Here is a 24152-nt window from a genome sequence, read left to right as displayed (position 1 = left end):
TCGTATGTTGATGACTCCACACTAGTGAGATACTTTGGTTGAATATTAAAACACTCAATATAGTCACCTACGAAACTTGACAAATAGGGCTTTTGGTATGTATGTTGGTGCATCTGCTGGATGGGATCTGCTCCAGTACAACCTCCCCCCCCCCCACAGTTTGGGCCCGTAAGCCCAAATCCAAACCCATGTCCAATCCCAGTATACACCTATGTATGGATACCGTGTATTTTTAGTTGGCACCAACAACTCCGCGATCTCCACGTTTATCCGATTTCCATCTCCATGTTTGTGGATCTGCCTGCCGCTGTCCAGCCGATCTCCATGTTCACATCTCCAAATCCTTGCAGACCACATCCGACCGCCCGCCAACGTCACCTCCGGTCATCTTCGTAACTTCATGGCCGGACAGGCCGTCTACATATCCGGCGTAGACCCAACACATCTGCTAAGTCCCGCCATTTCTCCAGACACTATCTTGCGTTCGTGGACTGTTGTGCTTAAACATGCACTCTACTGATGACGACAGTGTGTGTTTGTGTGTGTTTAAGAATTTTCCAATCAATCCTGATGCAATTGTATAAGCGCTGGGTTTGGCAGCGTGTGACTGCATCATCTACAGCGTAATCAACTTGTGTAGCAGCATGAGAGTAGAGATGCAATGTGTAGAATAGTCGCTGCATAAAACGTTTTTGGAATGTCCGTCAATATAAACACAAGGCTGGCCGTCGGGCTTCGTTCTCAACAGCCTAGACTGTCCGGCGAGTGGGTGGCCAGACAGTCCGTCGGACCACCGCGCGCCGACGTAGTTTCTGCACACCACCAGGCCACTGTTACTGTGCGCCGCCAGTCATCACCACGCCACCGTACAACCTGATCGTGCTGGCAATCACCCCTGGCTGTGCCTACTGGCCGGCACGCCGTTGCGTTGTTGTAGCTCCCGCGGCCATGAATGCCATCGCCCGGCAAAGCCACCTTGGATGAGACGATGACGGCGTGGTACTCGACAGCTTCAAACGATCGTATGCACGGTTGCGCCAAAGTGACGCACTGTAGTCCTCACGCTCGACGATGACATAGGAATGGATAATTGGGTAAGGCATGCTGCTGTTGCGAGGCCTGCTAGCCCAGCACCAACAATCAGCACCACTACATTCTCCATTGCAAATACAAGATTTGGCGAAGTTGTGGGAAGGGGTGCAGTGGTAGGCTAGGAGACTTAGAATATGAAGAGGTATATGTTTGCTTGCTAGCTGAATGACTCTGTGAATGAGATAGTCACGTATACGAGGCATATGGCATATATATATATCTATAATATCTATAAAGTTCATCCCCACTAAAATGCATTTAATGTTTGCAAGCTGAAATTTGATGCATCCACGTCACTCCTATTATTCCTATTCGTCAGATTTAAAATCAATGGTGTAGTTCCATTGGATTGCAACTTTGTTCGTAGGGCTTGCCGAGCCATCGTCTCATGCGGCCTGGCTTCCCGTCTACATGCAACGGCGCTGCTGCCTTTTGTGTTGTATCAATGATCCATCATGTCCCATCGTCTTCTGTGTAGTACATCGTCCACCAAAAGAAAAATTCATTGTGCCTACGGGGAGCGCATCGGACAGAAACGCCGGTGATTTGGTTTCCATTATTCTAATGGTTGCTGCCGCAATTAATTTTAGTGCATCCTCTAATGCTAGCTCCAACAGTTATATTAGCCGCTCCTCTCCCTGATCCGATCTCCCTTTTGGTACCTATCGTCATTGTTGCGCCCCTCAAACTCGGTACATAGATGTTGTTTCAGACCTCTCCTTCTCCACGAGTTGATTACCTCTACTTCATTTTGCTGCTGCAGCTCGCATCAGTCATCCTCAAGGAAGATGACGTCCTGCATGGCAGCCGTGCCGTTCCTGATTGTCCAGGTCTGCGCCAAACCCAGTTGAGTTCTCCAGTGTAGGTGACTACCGAAACTCGAGAATACACCAGGATACCATCGTGTGCACCTTTATGTATATTGTCCTTTCCAATGAGTTCTCATACCTTCACGATGTATTTATTAGTCCTTGATCTCTCCATAGCCCCATAGGTACAAGCTCTCTTCCTTTTTGATTTGTTAATGTATCAAATTATCTCATTTGGCAGGTAGGCATTTTATACACATACCCCAAATGAATATAAAATCGATTTCCTTTTTTTTTGGATCAAGTGAATATGTATGAGCATGATTGTGCTTTTCGTAGAGGCAAGCACCTCTCTCAATCTCTGTTTGTTTTAGCTTTGCAGGAATGCAATGGATTAATTTTACTGCCCGCCTCTTCCATACGGTCAGAGTGTCCGTGATTACATTGTAAGATGATTTTTGTATGAAATCACAACCAGTTGTTGTTGTACTATATTTTATACTATCTCTGCTTACTCTACTACTGTGTGCTGTCTAACGAAGTGGACTCTGTCAGGTTATTGAACATGATGCCAATTTGTACCGGGGCGATGACAACAATTCCACATCACCCCAATTATATTTCCAAGCTTTCAATTCGTATATTGCTGTATCATTATTAACATGTGGGATAACCTTATATTTATTACAAGTTTTAGGGTGATTGGCATTTTTAATATCCGTCCATCTGCCCCCATCTAACGGTGATAATTAGACGGAACCAAACTGACGGAACCGGAACCGCGGGACCGGAACCAAAATTTGTGGGACCGGAACCTGATATATGTTTTGCGAATATTATAAAAAACAACCGTCCTTTTCAACGGTCAAATCATCCAATGATAATACACAAATCAAATCTTAAAGCAACAAAAATTAATCATATATGCACATATGAAGCTCGTACTATTCTCACCAAAAAAAAATTAGAACTGATTTATCTCTCACTCATAGTTTTAAAAACCGGACCAGACCACCAATTGAACCGGGAAAAACCGGAACCAGTGCCTCCACCGGTTATTTAGGCGCACTGGACCGGACGCGCCAGTGAGCTGGAATAAACCGGCCAAACCGCGGTCCAACCTCCGGTTTTAGACATTAAACCAGAAATCGGTTTGACCGGCTCAACTCCTCGTGTTCTAAAAACTGATGCTCAGACTGGGATTCGATTCCCTGTACCTGGTGCAGGTCTAGGACGAGGATAACCAGCTCATCCGTGAATCTTTCTTGTTAGTCCAAGAGACGGACTCCTTTTATTATTGTTGTACACGCATTTTTTTTTTTCAGTTCACTGCTCTACACGGTATTTTTTATACCATATGGTCGTGTCCCTGATAAGTTCTGTAACGTTTTCAGAATAGAGCAGTCCCATATCATGTTAGACGTGCACTATTATGTTTCAGAACAATGGTGGTCGAGGCCAGCGTGGGGAGGAGCGGCGGCTTCGGCGTTGGTCGAGGCCAGCTAGGGGAGGAGCGGCGGCTGTGACGTTGGACATGACCAGCGAGGGGAGGAGCGGTGGCGACAATTTTTGGGTTTCGGCTACCATATCCTGTAAGTATGTCCTCTCTCGCTGAAGCTCTTCATGGCTAGCACGCGGTACTGCATACGTTTTTTCAGTATTCTTTGCTGCTATGTTTCTAGGATCATATCACCATCAAAATGCATTCATATTCAACAGTTTGAGCTATGTGAAATTCCTCCCTGATCAACATGATACGGCAGAAGCTGTGCCAATTATGAGATGATCTTCTTATTAGGTTGATTACAAACATCAGTCTACTAATTTTATGGTGATTTAGGGAGTGCTTCAGTTTTGCTAGACGGTGCCACTGGTGACGTCTTCTTTAGTGGTGGAGATCACTGCCACTAGCGACGTCTTCTTCAGTGGTGGAGATCCGAGTCGAGCTTACTTGCACTAGATGAAGCCGGCGTGCCAACCAGGGAAACAAGGAACTCGACCATCTGTAGAGACATACTCCCTCCAGTCTTTATTATTTGACTCGGATTTAGTACAATTTTGTGCTAAATTCGAGTTAATTAAAAAGGACCGGAGGGAGTATATTGCAATTTGTAGTTCCATCTCTATAATGTCCGCTTTCTGCTCGGCACTAATTTTTCTGTGTGAACGCAACAGGCAAGCAAGATCCCCTAGGGCCAGATCATGGGTGTGTACATGGATAAAATCCTTCACAAACCACTGCCCTGTTTCCTCGGCTCTTGCAATGACAAGTTTGGCTTTACACCCAACACGAGTGATATTCCGTGGCCTCCTCTTCATATCTTCTCTCTTCCTCTTTATGTGCTTCTCTTCACGACAACCTTCGCGACTACACACAAATTTCCTCAAAATTATCTCCTTGTTGGCTCCATCCCACTCAACGTAGCCTCTCCGCACGCTAAATCCTTTCTCAAGAGCATAACTGTTGTAGAAATTGAATCCGTCATCCTCGCTAGCAAACGTCTTGATAACGATCTCATGGAACTCTCTACAATCCCTGCTCATATCAGCCATATCTTCCTGCATATCACATACAAACTAACAATTCATTTTTTTAATCAGGTACAACAATGAAACTCTGAATATATGTGGCCTAATAGCGGTACAGTTCAATCTAAGTTATCTATCCACTAGTACATTCTTATAAAATATTTTTCGATGACAAAATACAGATGTTTGGTGTACATCGCAGAGAACCTAAGTAATCCACTGATATTTTGAAATTGTTTCTTGTAAAGGGACACTTTTACTGCTTTAGATTATCACAAAGTTAAGATTCATATTCCTACTATAGAGCATGGTTTAACTTTTGGTTCTCATGTTTGCCCTACTATGTGCTGCAATTGTAGTCATGCTTGTAATGGAAGGGTCGTCTTAAATACTACAAAGAACAAAATATTCCAAGGGAGTTCCATTTATAGTTAATATTACATTTTGAATTATATAAAATGTATGCCGTTTAATAATTTTATGTGCATTGCGCATATTTCAGATACCTCTGAGCTGCCTCAGCAAGAACATGTCATAACAGAGGTTAGCTGCAGGTGACTGTATAAGTAATTGCCCCACAGAAGCTCCGTTTACGTAGAGTTTAGCTACAAGAAAATGGTATCCATGCATATCAAGTACAGTGACACATGGAGGCATTTAGGTGACACACTAGTGTATGAACATCACCATCCAGGAAGTCCAAAGAACAGTAGGAAGTTAACATTGCCGACTAAGCATGTCATTTAGAGTGCGGGCTCACAAATTCTTCTTGTGTACTAGTGATTCATACCTGAAGGCAGGCGGGCCGATGGGTGGCGACTCGCGGCGGCGACGGAGCACGGCCCCCGCGACGGGCCGACGGGGCGGCGACTCGGGACGGGGGAGGGGCGGCGGCGTTGGCTGCGGGACGGCGGCGTCGGGGAGGGGCGGCGGCGTCGGCGGCCGGACGACGGCGTCGGCGGCGGGACGGCGGCGTCGGCTGCGGGGCGGCGGCGTCGGCTGCGGGGCGGCGGCTGCGTGGCAGCGGCGTCGGCGGGGCGACGGCTGCGGGGCAGCGGGGCGGCGGCTGCGTGGCGGCGGCGGCGGCTGCGCGGCGGCTGCGTGGGCGACGGGCGCTCCTGGTTTCTTTCGAGATGTATCACACCTCTATCGAGATGTATCGAATCCTCCGATCTGATTCTGATTTTTTTTTCTGAACAATGATTAAAACGTCCGTTCCAGAGATCTTTTATGCTGTCATATTATTATAGAACTTTCAGAAAATTTATCACGGATTTAATCAACGGTCACGAAAAATTACAATAGACGGAACCAAAATTCGATTAGACGGAACCAAAGTTCCATGCCAATCACCGTAAAAGAGCTCTTTATTTATTTATGAAGTGAAGCACGAAATGAAAGCCAAATCTGAAAGAAGGCATGATTTTCCTTCGCCATCTGCACATTTATAAGAGTACCCTTATTTCAATAGAATTACAAGTGGTAGACCTTATTCTTTGTAAGCTCTTCATAGTAAGTAGAATAGGAGGGTTATTTTAAGCACGATAGAACTAATTTGAAGGATTAGTTCATGCATGCAATGTTTTATGCTTTGTGCTCTTTACCTCCTCACGTTTGTAATATGATTTATGATCAAGGAAGTTAGCTTATTTGGACAATAGCCACTTGATTTCCTTGCAAAAAGGTATGGCCTTATCAGTCGTCTCAGCTAAATTCTTTACGCATTGACAATTGCTCAATCTCCCGTTATTTTTTTTCTGCTCTTACATTTTCTATTTCTTCTATTATGCAGGCCAATGGGTTGTATACCATGCTAACTTCACAGAACAATGGAGTTTCTCTTTTTCTTCTACATGGGTACCATTCTGAAAAACCACAAGAAATTTCCGCAGCAACGCGCGGGGTATCCACTAGTGCTTGTAAATATCACATACCAATTCTTCTTTCAGAATGGGTTCAGATTAAGGGGACGTGGAAAGAGATAATTAAAGATCAATTGACACGTATAACCTGGAAATTAGAATGTTATAGAAGCCATTGTTGGTGTGAAACCATGTCTCCTACAGAATAGGCAGAAAATGCAATCCAGATTGCTTGCATTCTTTTGGAAACTTACCAGCCATATTTTGGTATAGTCTATAGTTGATTAGTGTTTCTTTCCTTTAATTCCTATCATCATCAATAAAAATTCTTCCAGGCAAAAATATGTTCAGAGTATATATATTCCAAATGTTTCTTTCCTTTCCTGCACTTGTCGACAATATAAACTGAAATTTGATAGGATAAGGATGAGTAAACGTCTCTCAACATTTTGACAAAAACGGAAGGATTTCTCACTGTGCATTTATAAACATTATTATTTGATTACCCGAGAGATCAAAGTGCATATTCGATTGACAACATTCTGCATTAGACTAGGCAGACCACAACATTTTCTCGTAGCTAGCATCGTACCCGTGTGAATGAACTATTCCACCATGGTATAATCTGCACGCTACATATGTGAACTCTGATGCAGCTTATTCTCGTTTTTTTCATCTAGTTGTTGGACTCAAGTGGATCACCGCCTCACCAGCCACGAAGTAAAGATGTCTAATTCACTAATATATGGTTGCATGCTAATCGTGAATATCATAAGTGCATGGAAATTTTGGACTACATGGGTGATGTAAAGTAGCAAAATAAAACAAAGAGTGAACCTGGTATGCTACCGGGATTTTTTATTTTGTAAAACATGAGTATAACAAAGATCCAAATGAGAAGCCATAGTTTATTAACAAGGACAAGGAATAGAAGTTCTTTTAGTAATCAAAGTGATTGGCAATAAGCTATTAAATCGGGCATGAGCATGACCTTTGCTTATTTTGCTATTTTGGAACACGTGGGAAATAACAAGAAATAAATGACTTACATGCACAAACACAACTAACTAAGATCAAATTTTAGATCTGAACCTTAACTCAGTACTTGAAAAACATAGCAGAATATTATTAAATCAAACTAGAATACATGTACACGGTTGGAACGTATAATTTAAATGCAGTTTGAATCAGAAGATAAAACCCAAATGACATAATTACAAGTGAACAAAATAAAAAATGAAATAGAAAATACGTAATACTTATCTTGGTCTTCTCATAATGTTCTTCAAACCTGCAATCAAAACATCAAAGACAAATTAGGGATGGTTAGTATGGGTTCATGTATGCATCTGTAGGAGAGATACATTATTTTGTTTAGGATCTTAATCCATGTGGCAACAAGAAGTGGTAATGTGGTGCTACCGAATACAACATGCACATTCCTGTGTGCATGGAAATACATGGACGGGTGCATTATACCTGCAAGTACATGAATGAGCACATATGTGCATCTAGAAAACCGGGAACACACAAGCTTTGGTATAATATTTGATGACGATACAATCAGTTTTTTTTTTGCGGGTAACAATCAGTTGTTATTTGAGGGTGACATACAGAATATAATGATGGAGAACCAAGGACTCTTTGACCGGGTATTAAGCAAGGATGTTTTCAGGTATGTATACACCAACTCAAATTTTTTTGTTCTCTTACAAAATAAAATCGGTTTCAAATCCCTGTGCAAAATGTATGACAGGGTATTTCTGGATGAGCACAGAAGCTCGGTGTTTATAATTAGCCAAAACTATTTCTGGCGTAAGATACCTGTTGGTTCCTAATTGTTCATAGGTAGGTGCTTATGATGACACTATTAATCATTTATATATAAAGCAACAATTGTTCCTTGTTTACATAAAGTGGTCTCTTTGAGCAGCTAATTGGCGTGTCTTTGATTTGTGGGAAGTGGCTTTGTGCGTGCAGGAGAGAGTGGTGGAATGCAGGCTTGCCAGGACACTGTCAGTCCGTCACCATTCACCAAGCAAAGCCGAAGCCAGTTGCCGCATCTATGCCACTTCATGTGACACCGGATCCGAAGGGCAAACAATATGTATGTGAAGAGTAGGAGCTAGATGGTGGTAAGGGAGAGAGACCCATGGGTCACGCATATAGCTACTCTGACCAATTCGTCTACAAATATTATTCATTCTTCTGTTGCGATGCAGGGACACATTACTGATATATACATAAAAAAACACAGCAACTCCAAGTGTTCTTTCACTGAAGCGGTGCCACCTTTTCTAACACTAGGTCACTCTTTCCGTGGTAGGCTAACGCTACGCTGGCCCTACAGTATGGACAATCGGCTCGTTCCAGGCATGCTGAATGGAAGATGTGTTTTCACTGCAGCTGTACCAGCCCTTCTGCGGCACCACGGCATCCTTCCAGGCATATCGAGTAGTCCACAGTGGACTCGGCATCGTCGTCTTCGATTGTTCCGGGGATAGTTTCTCGTCCTAGTTTGGAGAAAGGTCTTCGATGTGCCACTACCCCTGCCTTGCCGCTGCAAGGCTCTGCTGTGGTTTGTTTAACTTTGTGGGTTGAAAGGGAGGTGCCGGGTTGAGGAGAATAGTTTGGCCATCCAGGTTGCCGCCCTTTGATGTGCAGATATCAGTTTCAGAAGAGAGATGAGGCCCAGCCCGAATGGTTCCTACTGTTGATGTTGTCTGCCTGAAACCACTGGAAAATGTGGATCAATGCAGAACTCCGAATATTGTAGTACATAGATTTAGTGCTCAAAATAAACCAACAGTGTGAGCTGAATTGTTGACACAGATCTTCTGCCCGGAAATAAGTCTGCACTCCGGAGTCTCCGATGAAGCCTCTCCTTTGCTTGCTGAACCGCATCAGGAAATCGGTCAGTTGACGTGTTGGTGCTCAATCCTGAGCTGAAGATAATGTTCCTTGTGGGTTCAATTATGCATTTGCTTGAACCCCCACAATCTCTCTAGCTAACCCGAGCAACTTCATATATAAATTGACAGATGAGAAATCAACAATCCAGTTTATACTAATTATCGTTTCTTCACAAAAGTTGTTACGGTAAGACAAACTGAATTTGGAAAACGTTCAGACTTTTGTACTGCATCTCGTATAAGAGATGATCATGTAATCATGCATTTCTTTTTACCAATTTTACATAAAAAGACGAGAGAGGATATGTACGCAATTTCAGAGTAATAAAATGACAAAAAATGCTGTTTGCAATCTGCGGAACGGCGTGGTTTTTCAGGTCTAATGTAAAACTTTTCTACGGAAGATTTTACAACAAGTAAACCTTTTTCATAGAAGCATGCTGCAAACATTTGCAGTTAGTTCAATTCTAATTGTCACAAGCTAGTCAGTGGGCACACTCACATCAACAGTAAAAAGGCCAAAACTGTAACTTAACTAAACGCACACTTCAATTTGACCCTTGTTAGTATTCTGGTTATTTTATTTTCCATAAATATAATGTGGCACCTTCTTGTTTGCCGACACCGGGGCATCTGGTGTCAGTAAATTAACACTTTGGAACACATGACCAGTTTTGAACTAAGCATCAGATTGCCACAGTTTCTTTCCCCTCTTGTTTTAAGACAGGGCGGCGTTAGGCATTTCGGTGTAATTTAACACAATGAAAGGTAAACACATGACTAGTTTTGGATTAAGCATCAGGCTAAAATGGTTCCTCTCCTGGATTAAGCATCAGACTGAAATGGTTTCTTTACTTGAAAATGTTGACCAAACAAAATCGACCATATCAGCAGAAACAAACTGCTGGGTAGCTCTGTACCAATGTAATTTGACATAAATTACAAGTCGTCGATTAAGAGTAGCATCTGAAACCTCTCCTTTTTCTGTGAGGACATGAACTGTTCAGCCCGATGAGGATAAGGGACCATTCTGAACACCGACAATCTGTTATGCATAACTAATAATACTCTAAACCTCTGCAGTAATCAATCGAACAAGAATGCACCTTTGGTCTCTGTTTCATTATTTGTTTCAAACAGCGGAATCTCCGTTTCCTATTTCAGTGTATTGTACAACATCCACCCACGAGGAAGCATTGTCTACTAAAACCAACTAGAAACCCTTATTTCTTGGGAAAACGCTTTCCATCCGGCGACCGATCGCTCGCCAGCGATCGGTCGTCGTCCCTCGCTCCCGCGCGGCCCTATATGGGCCTGGTTTTTTGGCCCAAACTGGAGTGCTGCTTTTTTTTAAGAAATATACCGTGTTGTTTCCAGATTTGTAACAATTAGATAAGAAATTTGTTCTAAACTCACACGACTTAATTTGTAAGATTTTTCTAAGTGATATGTTACGAAAATGTGTGTTTCTTGATACGTTGTAAACGGATGAGTTTTTTGTTGTAATTATTTGTGATTTTTGGTGTAATTGTTTTAGTCATGGACACTTTTTTTCTTAGAGATGTTGTATATGTTCGTTAGTTTTGTAACAAATGCGTATAAAAGTTATAGAGAAAGCATGTCAAAGATGTTGTAATGTTTAGTTGTAAATTATTTTCTTAACAACTTTTGAATTATTTGCAAAAATATATTTTTTAGTTGTAAATAGTCTGTGGTTTTTGTGGATGATGTTTGCGACTTTTGTTGTAAACACCCAAATTATTTGTGGCCTGTGTTGCTAATTATTGTTGTAAATATTTTACTGGTTTGTTCTAAAGATATTTCTGGAATGAAAGCAGATTTTTATTGTAAACATTCAAATAAAATAATGTTGGTTTTTGTTATTAATTATTGTTGTAAGTATGTTTCCGATTTGTTGTAAAGATATTATTGCATGGAAACTGACTATTATTGTAAACACCCAAATAAAAAAAATATTGTTTTTGTTGTTAATTATTATTGTAAATATATTGATAATTTGTTGTACATATATGTGAAGATTTACTGTGAAAATTTTGTTGAAATACTTTTTATTTTTTGTACACAAAGCGGCGGGTTTTTGTTGCTATACTAAACAGCGGGTTTTGTTATAAATATCTGAAAGTTTGGGGGCAATGGGAAACACGTGTTCGGTTTAAACTGATAGGCTTAGGACCACGGATTGATTTTCTAAAAACCAGGGGGCAAAATACAAAAATTAAAATGCTGCTAATTCTGGACACCGGATTACGATCGAACGGCGCTGGTACGACCGATCTCCACGCGCGGATCGGCCGACCGACGGCCAGCGCGCGCCATATTTCTTGTCCCACAAGTCCCCAGGGCCCCTTTGGGCGCACAAAGGACGGATCATGCTATGCTCTTGCTGATCGCCACGTAATGATTCAAGTGTACCATTTCATCAAACACAAGACACGCATCTCGTACGCTGGATTATACGAAACAGAGTGCTCCCTCCACTCCCTAGTTTCTACGGAGGGCATTCACCGCAAACCCCCAAAACGACTACCCAGTCGCCAGACACCACAAAGAGTCGGCCGCACGCATCGCAAATTCGCAAGGGGAGAAGAGACAGAGGCAGATGCGACTGTGATATATATGGTCCATTGGTCATCGATCTTACCCTCCTGTGGTGCGCGGAGCGAATGGGGCCATGGAGGGGTGAACCTAACGGCAGGCGGTAGCAGGGAAGTCGCGGCGCGGGGAGCTGTCGGTGGGCTCTGCCGGTGGCGGTTGCGGGCGGCGGCGCTGCAAGTAGAAGAGGTAGCGGCGATCGGCATGCAGCCACCGAGAGAGATAAGAGCATGTCTAAGAGACTCCTTAAAAGGGCCAAATCCGTATAATAACTGCCGAAATAAGGGGTTGGACGCTACCCGCCGTCTAGCAGACCCCGTAAAATAGGCCCCCCACATCGATTTTTTACAGTTTTGGCTACGGGGCGGCTCTTCGCCCCTTACTTGTACGGGGCGGGATGCTGAATACAGGACCAACCCCTCATTCCATTTCACTAGGGCGCGCGGATATTTCAGAATTCCCAACCGTTTTTCCCGCGCCGCCGCCATAGTCACCCGCGCGCCGCCGCTAAAAACAGAATATTTCGTAGGATTCTGTTTTACGGGATGGGGATACGGGGTCTGCTAGCTCGGACGAGTTTTCGGCCAGCGAAAAGTGAATACAGGGCCATTTACTCGTGTTTTAAGGGGCAGAAAAATACGGAGTCTGTTAGACATGCTCTAAAAGGGCGCGACGACCCTTACATTTACACCGCATCTTGCTACTTTGTTCGGCAGCCGCCTTCCCGTGAGACGACGTGTGTGGGAGCCTTTATTCGAGCGACTGAAAAAGTGTAGTTCAGTTTTTCGAAAATCAATTTTTGAGCGCATTAGGAGGTGGCACACAACAGCAGCCCTATTCGGAATCGAAAAACACAAATTCAAATTTGGTGGTAACTGATCATGGCAAACAAGTTTAGAAAAGTGAAATTCAAATGAGATAGTTGCATATTTGTATAGTTGCGATCGCAAATTCAGCTCACATATATTCTGCCCGTCGGCGACCAACTCCTAACTTAGCTAAATTTCGCCCGTCGGAGACCTACTCTACGTGCAGCGGAGGACGACGCCGTCGGCGGCCTACTCGGAGTCGAGGTCGATGACCTCCTGCTTCACGCAGCGGACGGCCGACTCCTTCTACGCCGCCTCGTATGCGCTCACGGCACAGACGGCTTCCGCCTCCTCGTGGCGGAAGCGCGCGCCTCGGCCTCCGAGATGACGGTGAATTGTTGGATCGCCGTCGCCTCCTCCTCATCGTTGAGGACGTAATCCGCCGACTGGAGGACGGTACGCGCCGGCGCCTCCTCCTCTTCCTCGTCGCTGATGTTGTCGGTGACTGGCAGCGCAAGCGCACGGCCCGACACGCTGGATGAAGACCCCTCGCCGCTATTGGTGTAGGGGGTGAGTTTCCCTGGCAGCGTCAGGCCCCAGTTGGTCCAGTGGCGCGCGCTGCGCTTTCGCACGCCCTCCGAGCGGTTCCATTTCCGCCGCTCGGTCTCGGAGTAGAAGACGGGGGGGAGGGGGGGGGGGGGGGGGGGTGCGAGTTGCTCCCGCCGCTGCCGGCGACAGCCATGCGGTCGCGGTGGCGCGGAAGTGGAAGCGCGCGCGGCGGAGGAAGCGGACACGAGGGTGGGGAGTAGGGTTTTGGAACCCTACTTCACTCTGCGGCCTATATATATACGGGGCGAGCCTCACATTTCTCGTCCCCCGAGAAACTTTGATGGACCAGGCCACCGATTCGGGCTCTGTTCTACGACGTCTTCGGCCCGAATCCGTAAATCCGCCGAAAATATTCAGTTCCAGTGGCATTTACAAGTTCTGTTAGAGTTGCTCTGAGCTGAGTGTCGTTTGCAGCCGCCTGGCGGCCGCCTCCTATCTTCCCGCGTCGTACCGCCTCCGATCTTCCCATGTCGTTTGTAGCCCAACTTGCTCACGCCGGGTGAGATAGCCAGCGCGGCGGCTTTTGTCCCGCAGCGTTTGATTCGTTTGCTCGCGCGCTCTTTCTAAGGTGTGTCACCGCTAGTATCAAAATTTGATAAAATTTTACACAAAAGTCGAAAATGTGAATTTTTTTAGCAGGACATGTTCACTTGTCAAAAGATAATTTAAGGTTTCTCGGTTGTGTTTATAGGAAGTGTTTTCATAGAGATAGAGGTGAGTGTATGTGCGAATTTGTGAGCGTCTATATCTGTATTATGTTTTGCAAAAGAGAACACGAACTTAATATGATTATTACTACTACTACTTCTATTTAAAAATAACTTACTCTACTTTGGCTAAATACGAATGTATATGTATCGTCTATATAATTTTCATGTCTAGACAAAGTTGAACGTGTTTATAGGAGGGAGAAAAAGATGAGTTGGGCTATCAAAAGTAAGTCCAACATACAACATTTCCTCCCACTCCCAATTTTTTAAGATACTTCTGAGATATTATGTTTTAGATAACCCTAAAGATACATTATTTGATACTATAATATTCAAGTATATATACCGATCATGCAAGTGCTATAATTTAGTCCACAAAGTCTAGTGGTCCCATCTCCTTCCAGTTTTCACGTTTAAGGTCCTCCATTTATGTAAAAAAATATAAGGGATAATGTCTCAAAATGTAATTTTTTTTAGCATAACACTTCCTATAAATATATCTAAATGTATGGTCTTCAATTGAATACATGAGAACAATATAAGAAAAATATATATATTACGCAATTTTCTGATGTGGTCAACTATGATAAGTAGGGGATCAATAAATGTATAAATTGATATTATTTTGTTAGAAGTATACAAATTCAGTATAAATGATTACAACATAATCATCAATAAATTTCCAAAAATGAGGTGTCGCTCGAAGAGGCCAGCTCCAGACTCATCAAGAATCTATTGATCTGGGACAAATCACTGGGACATGGCCGCAAAAACGTCCTTGGCCTTCATCGGATCGTGCTCACCCTTTCCCTCTGTTGCGCTCCAACAACAGAGAGATGGGAGGATGATCTTCACCTTCACCGCCCAAAAGCAATACTTTGTGTCGGTGAGTTGCGGGTAGTGGATCGGGACGCCACCTCCTCTCGACGTCGAGTGCACCACCACGACGCTCCCGCTGGCTCCGGCATCACCGCCCCGCCTCTTGCTCGGCGACGTGTACTTTTCGCCGCTGCTCGGCGGAGTTTTGTCTCCCATCTTCAATCACCGCCGCCTCTACGCCAACAACTGGCAGCGCTGCTACGATCGCCTCCAAGAACCAGAGGCTCTGATACCAAATGTTTGATTTCATGCCTTGAATACTAAACGATCTCGTGGATTTTTGGTAGAATTATGAGTTCGTCCCTCTGAACTTTTCCCTGCACTCAAACACTGACGAACAGAGAGGGACTGGGGCTAGAGTTTTGCAACGCGTTAAACTTTTGATAAGGGGTTTCCCGATCTTCTCAGTAAGCGACGGAGGTGGTGACGAACACGTGATGAACACAGCGGAGATAACACGATGAGGAGGTGGAGATAACTTGTATGATGTCGACGAAGTCTCTCGATCGATTCCTGTCGCCAATGCAACAACTCTCAACCCTGCAATATATTCGTACCTCCACACACTTGCCCACGTAGCCGCCGACCACGAAGCGGTAAGTTGCAACCGTCTAATTCCCAATGGAACAACAGATCACACAAGACTTTCAGTAGCAAAACACCAGATCGATGCGAGTTGGTGTATAGATTCAATAGAGTTGCAAAGCAATCAACGATGAACTAGGTTTTATCTTAAACGTGGTATAAACCTAATTTGGGGGCGTCCTGGGCACTTATATAGGGGTTCAGGATGACCAGAAGTCGAGAAAATACATTAAAAACTGACCCAGATCGGGATCTGGTCGAGACTGACTCGGACTCGACCGGTCAGTTGGCCAGTCGACCGGGCCAGGGACCGGGTGGTGACCGGGCGTGGGACGGGTGGCTCAGTACACCCACCCGGATGGCACCAGCGCTGGATCCGACGGGCGCCGGGCGCTCCCGGCGTGGGGTCCGGTCGGACCGAGCCTGGGACCGGGCAGGCCGGCGTAGCGGCCGGTCTGACCGGGCTGTGCACCGGCCTGTACTTGATCTTCCTCCCTCGAGCATGCCTCCCTCTCCTCCCTCGCGCGTCCATGGGATGTCGTCATGTCCAGCTTCATGTACAGCTCTGATGTCTACGTGTGCTTCTATTCTTGTAGACAGTGTTGGGCATCCAAGAGCAGAGGTTTGTAGAACAGCAGCAAGTTTCCCTTAAGTGAATCACCCAAGGTTTATCGAACTCAGGGAGGTAGAGGTCAAAGATAGTCCTCTCAAGCAACCCTACAATTAAGATACAAGAAGTCTCTTGTGTCCCCAACACACCTAATACACTTGTCAGATGTATAGGTGCACTAGTTCGGCGAAGAGATAGTGAAACACAGGTGGTATAGATGGTGGTAATATTGCAGGAAGTAAAGATGCAGTAAAACAGTAAGCAAGCGATGTTTGCAGTATTTGGAAACAAGGCCTAGGGATCATACTTTCACTAGTGGACACTCTCAACATTGATCACATAATAAATTAATAACTTCTCCTCACTTGTGCTACATATACTCTCTTGTTGGATAACAAACACCATTCATTGTGTAGGGCTACAAGAGCTCCCTCAAGCCGGAGTAAACAAGCTCCACAACATTCAGCATTCATATTATTTAAGTAACCTTTAGAGCATAATAGATCTTTGCAATTTAGACCGAGTACTAACATAGCATACACACTGTCACCATTACACTATGAAAGGGGGAATAGATCACATCAATACTATCGTAGTAATAGTTAACTCCATAATCTACAAGAGATTACAATCATAACCTATGCCAAGTACTACATGATGCACACACTGTCACCATTACATCATGAAGGAGGAATAGACTACTTTAATAACATCACTAGAGTAGCACATAGATTAATAGTGATACAAAGCTCATCATATGGATCTCAATCATGTAAGGCAGCTCATGAGATCATTGTATTGGAGTACATGAGAGAGAGATTAACCACAGAGCTACCGGTAGAGCCCTCAGCCTCGAGGGAGAACTACTCCCTCCTCATCATGGGAGACAGCAACGGCGATGAAGATGGCGGTGGTGTCGATGGAGATGGATTCCGGGGCAATTCCCCGTCCCGGCGGCGTGCCGGAACAGAGACTTCTGTCCCCCGAACTTGACTTCGCGATGGCGGCGGCTGCGTAACTTTTCTCGTCCCGTGGCTTATGTTTTTAGGGTTTTCGATACAGAGACTTTATATAGGCGGAAGGGCAGCCTCGGGGGAGTCCTGGTGCAGCCACACCATAGGGGGCGCCCCCCCCCCTTGGGCGCGCCGCCTTGTGGGGTGGGGCCCCTGGCTCCCCTCTGGCCCCTCTTCGGTGCTCTGGAAGCTTCCGGGAAAAATAAGATACTGGGCGTTGATTTCATCCAATTTCGAGAATATTTCCTTTGTAGGATTTCTGGAACCAAAAACAGCACAAAACAGGAACTGGCACTTCGGCATCTCGTTAATAGGTTAGTTCAGAAAAATGCATCAAAACGATATAAAGTGTGAACAAAACATGTAGGTATTTTCATAAAACTAGCATGGAACATCAGAAATTATAGATACGTTGGAGACGTATCAAGCATCCTCAAGCTTAGTTCCTACTCGCCCTCGAGTAGGTAAACGATAACAACAATAATTTCTGAAGTGACATGCTACCATCATAATCTTGATCAACATTATTGTAAAGCATATGAGATGAATGGAGTGATTCAAGGCAATAGATTTCTAACAAAAGATAATGACTAAACAATTGAATCATATAGCAAAGACTTTTCATGAATAGTACTTTCAAGACAAGCATCAATAAGTCTTGCATAGGAGTTAACTCATAAAGCAATAAATTCTTAGTAGAATGCATTGAAGCAACACAAAGGATGATTAAGTTTCAACAGTTGCTTTCAACTTGTAACATGTATACCTCATGGATATTTGTCAACATAGAGTAATATAACAAGTGCAATAAATAAACATGTAAGAATCAATGCACACAGTTAACACAAGTGTTTGCTTCTAAGATAGAAAGAAGTAGGTAAAGTGACTCAACATAAAGTAAAAGAATGGCCCTTCGCAGAAGGAAGCATGGATTACTGTTTTTGTGCTGGAGCTTTTATTTTGAAAACATAGAAACAATTTTGTCAACGGTAGTAATAATTCATATGTGCTATGCATAATACTTCCTACAAGTTGCAAGCCTCATGCATAGAATACCAATAGTGCCCGCACCTTGTCCTAATCAGCTTGGATTACATGGATTATCATTGCATAACATATGTTTCAACCAAGTGTCACAAAGGGGTACCTCTATGCCGCCTGTACAAAGGTCCAAGGAGATCAATTGCATTTGATTTCTCGTTTTTAATAGATCTCAACTTAGGACATCCATACCGGGACAACATAGACAACAGATAATGGACTCCTCTTTAATGCATAAGCATTCAACAACAGATAATATTCTCATAAGAGATTGAGGATGTATGTCCAAACTGAAAACTTCCACCATTATACATGACTTTGGTTAGCGGCCCAATATTCTTCTCTAACATATGCATACTCAAACCATTTGATCATGATATATCACCCTTACTTCAGATAAGACGAACATGCATAGCATCTCACATGATATCCAACAAAGTAAAAAGTTGATGGCGTCCCCAGAAACATGGTTACCGCTCAACAAGCAACTTATAAGAACTAAGACACATAACTACATATTCATCACCACAATAGTTTTTAAGCTATTTTCCCATGAGCTATATATTGCAAAGACAAAGGAATGAAATTTTAAAGGTAGCACTCAAGTAATTTACTTTGGAATGGCAGAAAAATACCACATAGTAGGTAGATATGGTGGACACAAATGGCATGGGTTTTGGCTCAAGATGTTTGGATACACGAGAAGCATTTCCTCTCAGTACAAGGCTTTGGCTACCAAGGTTGTTTGAAGCAAACACAAGTATGAACAGGTACAGCAAAACTTACACAAGAACATATTGCAAACATTATAAGACTCTACACTGTCTTCCTTGTTGTTCAAACACTTTTACCAGAAAATATCTAGACCTTAGAGAGATCAATCATGCAAACCAAATTTCAACAAGCTCTACAGTAGTTCTCCACTAATAGATTTAAACTACATGATGCAAGAGCTTAAACATGATCTATGAGAGCTCAAAACAATCGTCAAGTATCAAATTATTCAAGACAATATACCAATTACCACATGAAGAATTTTCTGTTTCCAACCAAATAACAACAAGTGAAGCGATCAACTTTCGCCATTGAACATTAAAAGTAACAACGAAGAACACTAGTGTTCATATGAAAAAGCGGAGCGTGTCTCTCTCCCACACAAGGATTGCTGGGATCCAACTTTATTCAAACAAAAACAAAAATAAAAACAAACAGACGCTCCAAGTAAAGAACATAAGATGTGACGGAATAAAAATATAGTTTCACTAGAAGTGACTTGATAAGTTCTCGATGAAGAAGGGGATGCCTTGGGCATCCCCAAGCTTAGATGCTTGAGTCTTCTTGAAATATGCAGGGATGAACCACGGGGGCATCCCCAAGCTTAGACTTTTCACTCTTCTTGATCATATTGTATCATCCTCTTCTCTTGACCCTTGAAAACTTCCTCCACACCAAACTTCAAGCAAACTTATTAGAGGGTTAGTGCATAATTAAAAATTCACATGTTCATGTTGGAGATATGCCCAAGAGGCAATAATAAAATGGTTATTATAATATATATTTTTGTTTATGATAATGTTTACATACCATGCTATAATTGTATTAACTGAAACATTGATACATGTGTGTTATGAAAACAACAAGAAGTCCCTAGTGAAGCCTCTTGTATAACTAGCTTGTTGATTAATAGATGATCATCGTTTCGTGATCATGAACATTGGATGTTATTAATGACAAGGTTATATCATTATGTGAATGATGTAATGGACACACCCAATTAAGCGTAGCATAAGATCACGTCATTAAGTTCATTTGCTATAAGCTTTCCGATACATAGTTACCAAGTCCTTTCGACCATGAGATCATGTAAATCACTTATGCCGGAAGGGTACCTTGATTACATCAAACGCCACTGCGTAAATGGGTGGTTATAAAGGTGGGATTAGGTATCTAGAAAGTATGAGTTGAGGCATATGGATCAACAGTGGGATTTGTCCATCCCGATGACGGATAGATATACTCTGGGCCCTCTCGGTGGAATGTCGTCTAAATGGCTTGCAAGCATATGAATGGTTCATAAGAGACCACATACCACGGTACGAGTAAAGAGTACTTGTCAGAGACGAGGTTGAACAAGGTATCGTGATACCGATGATCAAACCTCGGACAAGTAATATATCGCGAGACAAAGGGAATCGGTATCGTATGTAAATGGTTCAATCGATCACTAAAGTCATCGTTGAATATGTGGGAGCCATTATGGATCTCCGAGGTCCCGCTATTGGTTATTGGTCGGAGAAAAGTCTCAACCATGTCTGCATAGTTCACGAACCGTAGGGTGACACACTTAAGGTTTGATGTCGTTTTAAGTAGATATGGAATATGGAATGGAGCTCGAATGTTGTTCGGAGTCTCGGATGGGATCCAAGACATCATGAGGAGGTTCGGAATGGTCCGGAGAATAAGATTCATATATGGGAAGTCATTTTTTGGGGTTCGGAAAAAGTCCGGTGTTTTGACCGGAGCTTCTAGAAGGTTCTAGAAGGACCAGAATAGTCCGGAATATTATGGAAGGTTCCGGAAGTGTCCGGGACGACCCGGGATGTCTAAGGAAGTCCGGAGGGTTCCATAATAGGTGCAACCACGTTGCCTTAAGGGAAAAGGAGTCTTTCCTTAATGCAATTTCGGAATTGGCAAAAGAGTCCGAGTAGGACTAGGTTTTCGGAACCGGAAACCTATCGGAACTCAGATCAAACTTGGGGGCAGGTTTTGGACGACCCAAGGGGCTTGGCCACCTATTTAAAGAGGCCAAGGGGCACCCCAAGGGCACCACAAGTCGCAGCCCTAGCTCCCCAAGTCGCAGCACCACCCTGCGCCCAAACCCTAGCTACTCCCTCCTCTAACTTCTTCTCCCGCAGCCGCTTGCGGCGAAGCCCTGCCGGAGATCTCCACCACCACCGTCACCACGCCATCGTGATGGCGGGATTCCGAGGAGGATCTACTACATCCGCTGCCCGCTGGAACGGGGAGGAGGACGTCGTCTTCATCAACACCGTACGTGTGACCGAGTACGGAGGTGCTGCCCGTTTGTGGCACCGTCAAGTTCTTCTACGCGCTTTTGCAAGCGGTCAAGATCTTCTACGCGCTTTTGCAAGCGGTCAAGATCTTCTACGCGCTTTTGCAAGCGGCAAGTGATCGACTACATCCACCACGAGATCTAATCTCGTTAGGCTTTGGAAATCTTCGAGGGTTAGTCTCATGATCTTCTCGTTGCTACCATCTATTAGATTAGATCTTGGCTTGTGTTTTCGTTCTTGCGGTAGGAAAATTTTTGTTTTCTATGCTACGAATCCCTACAGTGGTATCAGAGCCGTGTCTATGCATAGATTGGTTGCACGAGTAGAACACAATTGTTTTGTGGGCGTTGATGCTTTTGTTGTCTTTAGTTCGTGTACTTTGCATCTTGCGGCATAGTGGGATGAAGCGGCCCGGGCTAACTTTACATGACCGCGTTCATGAGACTTGCTCCACGTTCGACATGCAACTTGTATTGCATAAGTGACTTTGCGGGTGTCTGTCTCTCCCACTATAGTGAAGATCCAATTTACTCTTTCTATTGACAACACTAGTATCACCGTTGTGGTTCATGTTCGTAGGTAGATTAGATCTTACTCAAAAACCCTAAACCACGTAAAATATGCAAACCAAATTAGAGGCGTCTAACTTGTTTTTGCAGGGGTTTGGTGATGTGATATGGCCATGATGTGATGATGAATATGTATGAGATGATCATTATTGTATTGTGGCAACCGGCAGGAGCCTTATGGTTGTCTTTAAATTTCATGTTGAGTATTATTTCAAAGTAGTTGTAATAGTTGCTACATGCGGTGAACAACCATGAAGACGGCGCCATGGACCTTGACGCTACGCCGACGATGATGGAGATCATGCCCGTTGATGATGGAGATCATGTCCGTGCTTTGGAGATGAAGATCAAAGGCGCAAAGACTAAAGGGCCATATCATATCACATATGAATTGCATGTGATGTTAATCCTTTATGCATCTTATTTTTCTTTGATCGCGATGGTAGCATTATAAGATGATCCCTCACATTAATATCAAGATAATAAAGTGTTCTCCCCTCGTATGCACCGTTGCTACAGTTCGTCGTTTCGAAGCATCTCGTGGTGATCGGATGTGATAAACTCAACGTTCACATACAACGGGTGTAAGCCATGTTTGCACACGCGGAATACTTGGGTTTGCTTGACGAGCCTAGCATGTACAGACATGGCCTCGGGACAACGGAAACCGAAAGGTTGAACACGAGTCATATGGATGATATGATCAACATGTTGATGTTCACCATTGAAGCTGCATCATCTCACGTGATGATCGGTTTTGGTGTAGTGGATGTGGATCGTGTACCACTTAACAACTATGAGGGATGTTGTATTAAGTGGGAGTTCATTAGTAATTAGATTAAAACTTGAACTAATTATCATGAACATAGTCTGAATAGTATTTTGAATTAAATTTGTAGAATTGGCATCCGTTTTTCTACCATGCGTTAGTCTTGTAATTGAGATTGAAATACTGTTAAGTCTGACAATTAACTTTACGGATCGAGTACCGTATTGTTAAAGAATCAAGAAATAATTAAGTCCTATTGCAAACTTTTAGTAAACCTCACATTGTTGATTCAAAGAGCTATGGTTTCAATTAGTACCTACAATTATCTTGTCTCCGTGAAACTTGATGTTCAAATTTGTTTGAAAAGTAAGGAGCTGAAAAGTTTTGTTTTCAGAAAGAACCGAGGTATGAGATATATGCGATATCTAAGACCTTACTGCAAGATGATAGAATATAATCTAGTGAGACTACATAAACTCATAAGTTTTATGGGAATGTACGAAGGTTGAAGACGCCAGGCGTCTCAATCCTCCAACTATTGGGGCACTAACGATATTCGCATATCCATGAAGTGATCGTCCTTAGTATGCACCATTGCTAAGACTCGTCGTTTCGAAGCATCTCGTGATGATCGGGTGTCATAGATTCCACGAGTGCATACAACGGGTGCAAGCCAGATTTGCACATGCGAATACTAAGGTTAAACTTTACGAGCCTAGCATGTACAGACATGGTCTCGGAAAGTCGTCATGATGGATAAAATTATGAGTGATATTGTTCATCATATTACAAAGTTACTAATAGTGAAATCTGGAACACTTGTCATATGATGATCAACTTCAAAGTAAGAACCTCAAGGTTATTGGTATTTGACCAACAAACCTAGAAGTTTTTGAAGGTGAAGTGTTTTCTGAGAATGAGGAAAACTAAAAGAGAAACTACAAGAGATATTTTGGCAGAAATAAAGAAAAGACTAGAAAGTCTAGCTCAGGTGTATATACATGATATACATGTTATGGATGTATTCCTTGTTTTGTCACACAATGAAATTCTTGGGTATTTGTACCATATTGGTTGGTATGAAGTGTCATGCAAAACAACACAATACAAGAATACAATGGCCTAAGTGACTGACAAGGAATATGATAGGAATACACGTCTGGAACAAAAATAAAGTGTTATTATGTTTGTCATTGGTATTCTATCTAGCCTTTAGAATTTATAATAAAGAACTTAATAATTGTTATTTTGCTCTAGTCAAATGAAAACAATAAGTTGTTCAAATTATGACATTACTCCATGTACGATGGATAAGTTATTATAAATTTTAATGGTGAAACACACATACATAACACTGACGCTAAAATGCCATAAGGCAAATGATTTGAATTCCACTTATTTGTGGAACCGCCATTTAGGTCATGTTAGAAAGGAATGCATGAAGAAACTCCATGCAGATGGATTTTTGGAGTCATTTGATTTTTGAATCATTTGGCGCTTGCAAATCTTTTCTAAATCGGAATGACTAAAATACCGTTCATAGGCCAAGAGTTGAACGGGAAACTAACTTAATGGAAACATACATGATGATGTATGTGGTTCACTGGGCATAGTTGTGTGCGGGAGATTCTTCTACTTCATGAAAACTTCCAATAATGATTTGAGTA

General features: G+C 43.2%; 1 pseudogene; it reads right to left on the bottom strand.

The window, feature by feature from the left end:
- Positions 1–8566: 8566 nt before the first annotated feature.
- Positions 8567–24152, bottom strand: part of LOC124696810 — a 78788-nt pseudogene continuing 63202 nt past the window's right edge.

The sequence above is a fragment of the Lolium rigidum genome, chromosome 3 (genome assembly GCF_022539505.1).
Source record: "Lolium rigidum isolate FL_2022 chromosome 3, APGP_CSIRO_Lrig_0.1, whole genome shotgun sequence".
Taxonomy (NCBI): Eukaryota; Viridiplantae; Streptophyta; class Magnoliopsida; order Poales; family Poaceae; genus Lolium; species Lolium rigidum.
Note: the sequence above shows the minus strand (reverse complement) of the source record. Positions and strands in the feature narration are given on the sequence as shown.